The 12,617-nt window shown below is 45.2% G+C and overlaps 1 protein-coding gene across 16 annotated transcripts in view; it reads right to left on the reverse strand.

The window, feature by feature from the left end:
* USP54 (ubiquitin specific peptidase 54) overlaps window positions 1-12,617 on the reverse strand; it is a 251,006-nt gene that overhangs the window by 171,865 nt on the left and 66,524 nt on the right. Inside the window, exon 1 of one of the 16 annotated variants that reach the window (XM_043550396.1) lies at window positions 2,431-2,552. The exons of the other annotated variants lie outside the window; for them this stretch is intronic. The gene's annotated coding sequence lies outside the window, so the exon portion shown is untranslated. Of the gene's footprint in view, window positions 1-2,430; window positions 2,553-12,617 lie in introns of those variants that run through there. 16 annotated transcript variants of the gene reach the window in all.

A 12,617-nucleotide genomic window follows, 5' to 3' on the forward strand; every position in this document is an offset into this window, starting at 1 on the left:
TATACTGCTAATGTAATATTCCTGCGGGAACCTTAACTAGCAGGGAATCAGGTATAGTGGAGCCTTGGCTTCACCATGCCCCTTTCCGACAACCGGGACCAGGGTTGCAGAACAGGAGGTGGTGGAGACAGGTGGCAGAGCCCCCTCCTCTAGCTTTACCCCTGTTTGAGGTTCCCCCTAAGCGGGGGGATCTCTCCAGCACCTATTCCACCCATTTGAAGTTTGCTTTGTGCAAAACTAATTTTGCAGACCAGCGAATCCAGCATAGAGACTGTACAGAATGCTCAAAAAGACCTAAATACAGTAATATATTTAATAAAGTGATAAGTTAAGTGAACGCCTCAAGAAAGGTTAAGAATAGAATGCACACATCATCCTTCAAGTATAGTGTCTTATATGCGGGGGCTCAGAGCCTGGGCCACATGCTCTGTACTATTTCACCAGCCACACTGGCCCAAAACACAGTAGACTTGGAGGATTTGGCCTGAGCCTGAGAGTGTTTGGGTCAGACAGATGTTTTATGGGTTTTTTATACCCCCACCCACCCTTCAGTGCCAGCATAGAGAGAAATGATTTGGAAAAAGGGGTGTGGCCAGGACTCTCCTCCACAGAGATATCTACTAGCTGCCATTGGCAAATGGGGTGGGGACTAGCAGCCTGCCTAGCATAGACCAGCCAATGGACAAGGGAAGCAAGAAAGTCACCTCTGAATCCCCGACCGCATCCCATGCTGTGGGTTCCTTGCCCACAGCTGAGGAACTGGTTCTGCAATTTGAGTTATCTTGGTCTACCAAAATATAATACTTTACATTACATGTAGCAACTTTTATCTAGGAGCAGAAGGTCCTAAGTATGTTTCAGTCTCATGAGAGATCACACACCTCTAGGATCGAGTACAGTGTACATTTATTAGTGCTAACAACTGGTGTACAGATTAAAATTTAAAAGATTATGCACATTTTTATGAAAAATGCTGCAGAAAAAAGTCAATTTCCATATGCAAAGAATCAGTGTACAAAGCACTTTTTCTGATGCAGTAAAAGAGACCATCATTTTGTTCTGGATTTGTACAGCACCTATCACAATGGGGTCCTGATACATGACAGTGGCTCTGAGATGCTACCGTAACACAAACAAACAAAACAACATAAGTGTGTTGCATGACAAGCAGGAAGTCTCCTCTCCCCTGCCTGGCTTCATGCCACCAGTAAATGGGTTAGGAAAAAGGCCACCCCTCCTGAGAGGGCCCTCTTGAAATCTGGAGGTATAAGCAAAGAAAAATCCATGGCAGTTTGGGCTAACAGTACTCTACACATATTGTTGTTATTGTTTGGTTATCATAGATACTGGCACCAGCATGGTCACGTCTTCCATGCTTGGGTTGGGGGTCTATGTTAAGGACACACTAAATCTAGCAATATTTCCCATTTGAAGTATAGGGAATGGCTCTGAAACCTGTTACTACCTAAAATTAGAATGACCTTTTTAAAGGGCACCCATGTTCCTTAGAAGTTCACATTTTTTGTTTGTTTGTTGTTGAATATTATTTATCACTGGTGATACAGAATAGTGGAAGGAAAAGTGAGTCAGCCATGGTATAAGTTTTTACTTCAATGTGAAGAAAAATATAAACCATAGTAATGGTACCATAAAGAGTTTCCTTCATCTTAATAACTTTGGAATCCTGTATGTTCTTAAGACAGTAGAGAAAATGGGAAGAAGAAGATAGTTTTATTAAAATAGTGCCCAGAGGCTCAAGTCAGGATTGGGGCCCCATTGTATCAGGCTCTGCACACAGAGAGACAAAGACACAATCCCTGCCCCAAGAAACTTACACATCTAAGGTTTCAGGTTACTATGCACACACTTGCCTTCTCACTCTCTTCCTCACCTCTTGCAGTGCCAGTAAGATATTAAAATCACAACAAAATACCATATGATCTCTCCATAAGACAAGCTTTTCTTACCTATTATTGATACCTGCTTGCAGCAGTTAAATCATTTACAAGCTAGCAATGAAAGACTGAGGTTATCAGGTAGTCTCTGAGGACCAAAGATCCAGTCGGATTTTAAATAACGATGGTGTTTGACACACACACACACACACACACACACTCTACCAGAATCAAATGCTACTACAGTGGTTCTTTAAATGTGAGAAAACAGCCTGAATCCCTGAACAAACCATGTAGCTTGTTCACTGTTGCTGAAAGAGAAGGTCAATAATATTGTCCATGACAGCTTACTAGGAAGCAACATCAAAAGTGTTTGCTGGCATGGGATGTTGGTAACAGAAGAATCTCCTCAATACTTCTATAGTCTGTCCACAATTCTCAACTTCGAATGAAGCTGTGTGTATCACCTTCAACCTGCAGTTCACTGCTTCAGATTTCAGAAGATTTAAGCAATAGTTCTATATTTGATACTCACAAACTGCCTCGAGCTCTGTCAGTTTCCTCCTCCTCCCAACTGGAAGCCAGTGTTAAGGAAAATATTCCCTCCTCTGCATCCGTCTCTCTCAGGCTAGTCTAGTAGAAGGATGACATCATCGCTCCAGACATGCACCTGATTCTCAGGAAACTGCCCCTCCTCCAACAGACAGGTCACTGTTTTTTTTAAAGTGACAGAAACTGCCCTTCCCAGTACGTTCCCAGCACTGCGGAATGTGCTCCCCTGACTCTTTCTATTTCTGTGTCCCCCCCCCCCCGCCATTCTTCTTCACATTGCCAGAACATAAAAACCTTCCTTGGAGGAGCCACAGCAAAATTCATTTTCAGCTGAAATGCAGGTCAAATCATTCACTGCTGCTGCATGCCAAGTGATGCACTGAAAGCAGCAGTTTGTTCTCATCTTTTCTGCTCCAGATTCAGAGGCAAAAATGATGCCTTTCCCTTTTTTATTTTATATGTTAAGTTTTCCAACTCACTTTATTCTACTCCACTTACTCTTTACCCACCTCATCCCCCCTTGTGCCTCCATCTTTCAACACGCCTTTTCTTGCTCTGACCCCCACAACATACAACACACTGCCTAGGATCTCGCTAAACATTATTTGTGCATTTCGGCAAAGTATATTTATTCAAGACTGCTGGAAGGTAAAGTACTTCCTGTTAACTCCAGATACTGTACAAACCACCAGAAAGTTATACAATGCTTATAGTACTTGTGGCACCTTAGAGACTAACAAATTTATTTGAGCATAAGCTTTCGTGAGCTACAGCTCACTTCATCGGATGCAGCTGTAGCTCACGAAAGCTTATGCTCAAATAAATTTGCTAGTCTCTAAGGTGCCACAAGTACTCTTTTTCTTTTTGCAGATACAGACTAACACGGCTGCTACTCTGAAACCAATGCTTATAGTGATACAGTGTCTGACCCAATCAGTGATATATTCCTGGGGTTCTTCCCAACTGTGAGGCAGTAGCTATTAAGGGGAGGGAGAACGGTAATACAAGTGGGAGTTTGTAAGAAGTTGTAGCATTACTCATTCAAGGCACCACCTACATACTATGGTCATTTTCTAAAGTTTTCCCCACTGTTGCCTATTCTGGTTCAGTTCCACCAATGTGCGATGTTTAGATGCTGCTTGTAATTATTAGAACTGGGAGCACTGGCTCTTGGGAGTCTGAAAGGACAGAAAACAGGAAGGAGTGGGGGGAAGTTGAGAAGGTGGAGTGAGAGCTACAGAGGGTGCAGCAGCAGCTTGGTAAAGAGGTTTCCACTTCAAAAATAAAGTCCTGTTGAAGTTTGTTAGTACCTTGCCTGGTTGCTACAACATTTTGGTGATGAGGCTGGACCTTCTGCCTCTGAACCCACCTGCACCCTTTCTGCAAAGCCCAGGTGAGCATCCAATAGCTTTTACTGCCTGGATCCACATGTGAGAGACTTATCTGCTTGCAATCAGTGCTACAGAGATTTCTGAAGTAAGAAAGCGTGCTCTGCTAATCCACTGCCTTGGAGCAGAAGGGCAGAGTATATTTTACACCTTTCCCCTTGCAGATGATAAATATGAGACTGCACTCACTGCATTAAAGAATTTTTTTGTGCCAAAAGTGAATGTAGTAGCTAATCACTATAGATTTTGCCAGCGTGAGCAGAGAACAGGGGAGACTATAATACAGTATATTGCTTCCCTCAGGAGTCTGATTGTAATTTGTGACTTTGGGAATATGGCAGATGAGATGATTACAGACCAGCTCATTGAGAAAACAACCATGCTTCATGTAAGAGAACGTTTACTTCTAGGACCACAACTTACACAAGAAAAAGCAATAACCATTGCTACCGAGATTGAGTCAGCTACAGCTGAAGCCAAAATAATGAGCATGGATACAGTAGGCACAGTCCAGGCTGTGACTCCTTTGCAGGAAAGTTCACTATCACTGCAGACAAACAATTACAAGAGGAAAACTAATGAAAAACTACCGAATCAGCAAATTCAAAATACAGTAAAAGCATGCTTTCGCTGTGGATCCCCACAACACCTTGCAAGCTACACAGGATGTCCGGCAAAAGTAGCTCAGTGCAATCATTGCAAAAAGATTGGGCATTTTGCTAAAGTATGTTGCAGCAGCCAGTTCAATCAACAGGTGCATGTAGTTACAATACCAGATGTTACTGTGCTGAGCATGGACAAAATCACTACTGCACATATTTCAGAACAGATAAAATGCACTGTAAACATTTCCGCCATACCCTCAGGCAAATCACACCCTATTCAGCTAATGTTGGACACTAGCTCAGCAGTATCTATACTACCCGATTCCATCTATCTGCATTACTTTAAAGATGTGCCTCTTACTGAACCCAAGCTTCACTTGATGTGCTATTTGAAAAACCATATTCCAGTACATGACTGCCTGCCAGCAATAGTTACTTTTGGTGATTGCTGTGTAACTGCAGAGTTCTACATTGTCCACAAAGGCACTCCTATCCTTGGCAGAGATTTATTGGCTGCTTTAAATCTCAGGGTAGTTAATGGATGAATTGATCTTCCTCAGCAAAGCACTTTTGCGGTACACACACCAGTTTCAGCTGGGACCCAACACCAGGTTGAGGAGAAACTCAGCTGTGCTTATGGGTTTCTGCATAAAGTTAAAATGCGGAATAATGTGATGCCTGTAGGACAGAAGTTACGGCGCTTACCATTTTCAGTCAGGGAAGCTGTTTCAGAGGAACTTAGAATACCTGTTCAAAAGGGCATTATTGAAGAGACTGACTCCTCGGAATGGGTTTTACCTATACTAGTGAGGCAGAAGAAGGGTGGAGGCATTCGCCTTTGTGTGGACTTAAGGGAGCCAAATAAAACTATTGTGATGGACAACCAGCCTCTTCCTCACATAGAAGAAGAATTTGCAGAACTCCGTGCAGCAAAGATGTTTTCTACTCTTGATTTCCAGAGCGCATACCAACAGGTTATGTTGCATGAAGATTGCAGAGACCACACAGCATTTATTACACATGAGGGACTATTTTGTTTTAAACGTGTTCCATACGGTCTCACATCTGCCCCAAGTGCCTTTCAAAAAATGATGTCATTGATGTTGAAGAATCAACATGGAGTTCAGTACTATCTGGATGATATTATCATATTTGGAAATACTTCTGAGCATAACAATAACCTGCAGTCTGTACTAAACTGCATCAGCAAAGCAGGCCTCAAGCTCAATAGGTCCAAATGCAAATTTAGACAAACTGAACTCTCCTTTCTGGGGCATACAATTTCACAGGCTGGACTAAAACCTGATCCAGATCATATCCTGGCAATTTCAAATGCTCCTCCTCCAACAGATTTGCAAACCTTACGTTCCTTCTTGGTCTTACCTCCTAGTATGCAAAATTCATTCTCAATTATGCTTCTGTCATTGAACCATTACGAGAATTACTACGGAGAAGTTCAACCTTAGTGAGGACAACGGATGCACAAGCTAGTTTTGAAACAGTGAAAGACTTGATTGTACATAGTCCAGTACTTGCACTATTCAGTCCTGCATTGCCCACAATTTTAACTACTGATGCTTCTGATTATGGACTTGGGGCTGTTCTCACACAACTTCATGAGGACAACACAGAGAGGACTGTTGCATTTGCTTCAAGGACACTAAGTAATGCTGAGAGAAAATATTCTACAGTTGAAAAAGAAGCACCTGCTTGTGTCTGGGCTACTGAAAAATGGAGAACTTACCTGTGGGTCCGTACGTTCAGACCACAGCCCTTTGATGACTTTGCTCACCATGAAAGGACGGGGAAGAGCAGGATATCTTATTGCTAGATGGTCTGCAAGACTACTCTCTTTCATTTATGAACTGGAATATAAGCCTGGAAACCAAAATGTGGTCGCTGATTGCCTTTCTCGCCTGCCTTTGCCTTCACCAGATAGTACACCAGAGGATGAGGATGTAGTAGTTGCGCTTATTACAAGCACCCTTACTGCAGTTACAAAAGAACAATTTCAAGCTGCTTGTTCAGCTTGTCCTATTCAACAACAACTATGGGAATTTCTGACAAAGAGATGGCCCAGTAACCCTAAAAAGCTATTACCAGCAGGAGAGTGGGGTGGGAGGAGGTATTGTTTCATGGTGTCTGTGTATATAATGTCTTCTGCAATTTCCACAGTATGCATCCGATGAAGTGAACTGTAGCTCACGAAAGCTCATGCTCAAATAAATTGGTTAGTCTCTAAGGTGCCACAAGTCCTCCTTTTCTTTTTGCGAATACAGACTAACACGGCTGTTACTCTGAAACCTAAAAACCTTGACCCATTTTTGCTGCCTTATTTTAGAGTTTGGGATGAACTTCCTTTGCTTGATGGCTGTGTGCTACGAGGTACACACCAGCTCCTTGTGCCAGAAGAATTACAGTCAAAACTCATACACCTGGCATATGATACTCAAAGAATTGTCAGAACCAAACGACTACGGGATCTGTATTGGTGGCCAGGGATGGACTCTCAAACTGAAGCACTCATAAAATCCTGTGTCACTTGCCAAATGCATGATAAGACAGCAGTGATATGTACCCCTCCATTACAGCCTGTTCCTCTTCCTGAATCTGCATGGGAAAAAGTGGCGATTGATCTTGTAGGACCCTTTGATACTGCTCCAAGTGACTGTCGTTATGCCATCACTTTAATAGACTATTTCAGTAAATGGCCTGAGGTAGCGTTTACATCGCAAATCTCTTCTGCTACAGTAATTAAGTTCCTTTCTTCAGTTTTTAGCAGGGAAGGTAACCCCAAAGAACTGGTTTCAGATAATGGTAGTCAACTTACTTCCCTGGAGTTTGAGACTTTGCTAGCAGAGAGGAACATTTTACACAGAAGGTCATCCCTATATTACCCTCAAGCCAAAGGGGAAATAGAATGGTTTAACAGAAGTTTGAAAGAGTTTGCAAAAGGCTAAACTGGAAGGGTGATTGTGGATAACCTTCACTACTGATTTCTTGCAAGCATACCGGGCTACACGACATGCCACAGCGCAAAGATCACCCACAGACTTACTGCATGGGAAACAGATAAATACTAAACTGAACATTGCTGGATTGTTAAAGGCACGACCTCATGCCCCAAACAAGGATGCGGTGAGAAAAACAGTTGAACAGAACCAAGCAAAGTCTAAGGCTTTCACAGACAAGCAGCGGGGTGCTAACGAACCAAACTTTGAGTGTGGTTCCTTCGTTAGAATACAAAAACCTGGAATTTTACGCAAAGGGGACTATAAATTCACAGCTCCTCTTAAAATCATAGAGAAGAAGGGACCTTAAACCTACCAACTTTCTGATGGGCGGGTATGGAATGCTTCTTATCTTACACCTGCCTATGCACCAAGAGGAGATTATGTCAACACCCAGTCTGCGTTGGATGACTTCACCGTAGTACCAATACAACAGCGGGCGAGGATGGCTCCCCGCTGACCCAGCGGCGGGACCTTCGCCTCCCTCCACTGTCAGGGCCCTGGGCTGGAATGCAGTGGAGTTGGGTGGGCCTGCGTTCCCCTGCCCCGGCCGACCTCCCTTGGGTAGCAGAACTGTGCGCTGCAGACTCGTCCCGGCGCTCCCCCGCCCGAGGGGCGCGCTGCAGACTCGTCCCGGCGCTCCCCCGCCCGAGGGGCGCGCTGCAGACTCGTCCCGGCGCTCCCCCGCCCGAGGGGCGCGCTGCAGACTCGTCCCGGCGCTCCCCCGCCCGAGGGGCGCGCTGCAGACTCGTCCCGGCGCTCCCCCGCCCGAGGGGCGCGCTGCAGAGTCCGGCTGGCACACCTTCCCCGCTAATTCCCCAGCGCCCGAAAGGTGTGACTAAGGCCTGCCAGTGGGACCATAGCTCTCCATCGCCCCCTAGGACCGACTGAAACCTGTCACAATAGGCTCTTTCTCCTTCAATTAGCTCAGCATGGATAGCCTGGGATCAGACTCCCCTTAAAGGGGCCAGCCACCCCATGACATTCTCTGAGCACTCTCTCCATTTTTCTATAATTCTACCTCCAATTAAAAAAAAAAAAGTTGGAACACCACCACAGACAGCATAGGTTAGTGTGGCATATTGACTGAGCAGGGATTCCAAAGAGCAGTGATTCCTGGACTCCCTATTGCACAATGGCTGTGAATTTCACCTCAGCAATGCAGTGTCCACTCCAGCCTCTGCAGTCCAGAAGTTTCAAGGTCACCTATACACTCACTCACTTCTCTGAAAATTGCAGTATATTATTTCTGTGTCAGGCAATTCATTGACTATTTTCCCATGTCGGCTTCCTCCAGAATGACACACCAAAACATGACACAGCATATACCTTACAATTACCTGGATTGTACCACCTAAGCTTTACAAGTGTAAGAGATTCAGAATCTGGATTGGGTCAAACTAAACAGTTATTACTGTTCTGTTCCCTAGCCAAAATCAATTGTCCTCCTAGCCTGTTCAGTGATCTTTACTATAAAAATTATGTGCCTGGAGCAAAAGACCATTTCATCATCACTGAAATCATTTCCACATAGCTGGACAAATATCAGTACACACTGGAGGAAGAGAGGGAAAGAAAAATGAAGCAATTCAAACTTAACCCATTCTGAATGACAGTTAGGGCTATGAATCAGAGTACATCCCTAGTGCTAATTATCCCTCTTATTTAGGATCAGACGATCTTACTGACAAGGTTTTATTACAGTACACTCAGTCATGAAAACCATTGGCTTCATGATTAGAGAGAGGAGATTGTATGCCAGCATCTACACTGAGAATTTCAGCAATTCCCCCAGACCACTGCTCTAGCACCTGTGTATCTCTTCCAGTACTTGAAGTGGTACAACCATAGACAGCCTTCCAAAGTTATCACCATGTCATCTAACCAGTTGTGCAACTTTGAGCAAGTCACTTCAACATTCTGTGCCTCAGTCTACCGACCTCTAAAATGGGGATAGTGATACTTCTCTTCCTCTGTGTGGCACTCTCTCATCTGAAGGTTTCAGTACTACGTATTGCTTTTATCTTTTATCGTAATGCCTTCTTCAACGTTTGAAAGTAACATTTACTCCCTTCTTAATACTTCAAGTGTTAGTCTTCATAATTTCACAACCAGGGTTTCCCCTTATTGATTTTATTCTGGACAAGTTCCCTTTTGTTTACGTCTTGGAGTGTGCCCCAATGTCAATCAGCACACATTAAGAATGGTGCAGAGATCACTGGTTTGTTAGACTGAATGATTTAGAGAGGAAAGCAAAAATTAGCATTTGGCATGTGTCATGATTACAGCGCGAGCTGTGTCTTATAAACCCCTTTTCAGTGCCTCTTGAATGTACCACTCAGTGACAGGTTTCAGTGCCTTCACCCCGCGTTGCAGGGAACCCTGCAATTCTATAACATTTAGATCCCTGGGTTGCAGCTCTCCTGTTTTCCAACCATAACAACTCAAAAGGCCCAACTGTATTTGGCACCTGCAAGAAACTTCCCTTCAGGAGCCCATGACCAGGGGCTGATTAAAGAGACTCCAAACAACTTCTTCAAAACAAATGTATTGTTTATACACCCCAAAATACATAGCAAACAGAGAAAATAGTTAAAACAACAAAACCCTCTCGTATCTGACCTTACTGAAACATTCTTTCTTTACACGTTTTAGTAAATTCCACTTAATCCAGGTACCCCTACCTTTGGGCAAGCATCATGTTAGTCATGGTGCTAATGGGGCAGGTTCATACGGTGGAACGCTGATTCTGGGCCCGGGAAACAAGCACAGACTGGTGGGACCTCATAGTGTTGCAGGTCTGGGACGATTCCCAGTGGCTGCAAAACTTTCGCATGCGTAAGAGCACTTTCATGGAACTTTGTGACTCGCTTTCCCCTGCCCTGAAGCGACAGAATACCAAGATGAGAGCAGCCCTCACAGTTGAGAAGCGAGTGTCAATAGCCCCGTGGAAGCATGCAATTGCAGACAGCTACCGGTCATTCGGTAATCAATTTGGAGTGGGCAAATCTACTGTGGGGGCTGCTGTGATGCAAGTATCCAACGCAATCAAAGATCTGCTGATATCAAGGGTAGCGACCCTGGGAAATGTGCAGGTCATAGTGGATGGCTTTGCTGCAATGGGATTCCCTAACTGTGGTGGGGCCATAGACGGAACCCATATCCCTATCTTGGCACCGGAGCACCAAGCTGGCAAGTACATAAACCGCAAGGGGTACTTTTCAATAGTGCTGCAAGCACTGGTGGATCACAAGGGACGTTTCACCAACATCAACGTGGGATGGCCGGGAAAGGTACATGACGCTCGCATCTTCAGGAACTCTGGTCTGTTTCAAAAGCTGCAGGAAGGGACTTTCTTCCCAGACCAGAAAATAACTGTTGGGGATGTTGAAATGCCTATAGTTAACCTTGGGGACCCAGCCTACCCCTTAATGCCATGGCTCAGGAAGCCATACACAGGCAGCCTGGACAGTAGTCAGGAGCTGTTCAACTACAGGCTGAGCAAGTGCAGAATGGTGGTAGAATGTGCTTTTGGACGTTTAAAAGCGCGCTGGCGCAGTTTACTGACTCGGTTAGACCTCAGCAAAACCAATATTCCCACTGTTATTACTGCTTGCTGTGTGCTCCACAATCTCTGTGAGAGTAAGGGGGAGACATTTATGGCAGGGTGGGAGGTTGAGGCAAATCACCTGGCCGCTGGTTACGCACAGCCCGAAACCAGGGCGGTTAGAAGAGCACAGGAGGGCGCGGTGCGCACCAGAGAAGCTTTGAAAACCAGTTTCATGACTGGCCAGACTACGGTGTGAAAGTTCTGTTTGTTTCTCCTCGATGAAACCCCCCACCCCTTGGTTCACTCTACTTCCCTGTAAGCTAACCACCCTCCCCTCCTCCCTTCGATCACCGCTTGCAGAGGTAATAAAGTCATTGTTGCTTCACATTCATGCATTCTTTATTAATTCATCACACAAATAGGGGGATAATTGCCAAGGTAGCCTGGGAAGGGTGGTGGAGGAGGGAAGGACAAGGCCACACAGCACTTTAAAAGTTTAAAACTTTAACACTTATTGAATGCCAGCCTTCTGTTGCTTGGGCAATCCTCTGGGGTGGAGTGGCTGGGTGGCCAGAGGCCCCCCCACCGCGTTCTTGGGCGTCTGGGTGAGGAGGCTATGGAACTTGGGGAGGAGGGCGATTGGTTACACAGGGGCTGTAGCAGCGGTCTGTGCTCCTGCTGCCTTTCCTGCAGCTCAACCATATGCTGGAGCATATTAGTTTGATCCTCCAGCAGCCTCAGCACTGAGTCCTGCCTCCTCTCATCACACTGTGGCCACCTTTCAGCTTCAGCCCTCTCTTCAGCCGGCCACTTACTCTCTTCAGCCCGCCACCTCTCCTCCCAGTCATTTTGTGCTTTCCTGCACTCTGACATGGTCTGCCTCCACGCATTCATCTGTGCTCCGTCAGTGTGGGAGGACAGCATGAACTCAGAGAACATTTCATCACGAGTGCGTTTTTTTCGCCTTGTGATCTTCGCTAGCCTCTGGGAAGGAGAAGATCCTGTGATCCTTGAAACACATGCAGCTGGTGGAGAAAAAAAAAGGGACAGTGGTATTTAAAAAGACACATTTTATAGAACAATGGGTACACTCTTTCACGGTAAACCTTGCTGTTAACATGACGTACATAGCACATGTGCTTTCATTCCAAGGTCGCATTTTGCCTCCCCCCAGCACGTGGCTAGCACCTCCAGTCTCCACCCTCCCCGTGGCTAACAGCGGGGAACATTTCTGTTCAGCCACAGGCAAACAGCCCAGCAGGAACAGGCACCTCTGAATGTCCCCTTAAGAAAAGCACCCTATTTCAACCAGGATATCACTCTCCTGAGGATAACACAGAGAGTTAAAGAACAGACATTGTTTGAACGCCAGCAAACATACACTGCAATGCTTTGTTCTACAATGATTCCCGAATACGTGCTTTTGGCCTGGAGTGGTAAAGTGTCCTACCATGGTGGATGGAATAAGGCTGCCCTCCCCAGAACCCTTTTGCAAAGGCTTTGGGAGTACATCCAGGAGAGCCGCAAATGCCAGGGGAAATTAATCATTAAACATGCTTGCTTTTAAACCATGTATAGTATTTTAAAGGTACACTCACCAGAGGTCCCTTCTCTGC

The sequence above is a fragment of the Chelonia mydas genome, chromosome 7 (assembly GCF_015237465.2).
Source record: "Chelonia mydas isolate rCheMyd1 chromosome 7, rCheMyd1.pri.v2, whole genome shotgun sequence".
In the NCBI taxonomy this organism is placed as follows: domain Eukaryota; kingdom Metazoa; phylum Chordata; order Testudines; family Cheloniidae; genus Chelonia; species Chelonia mydas.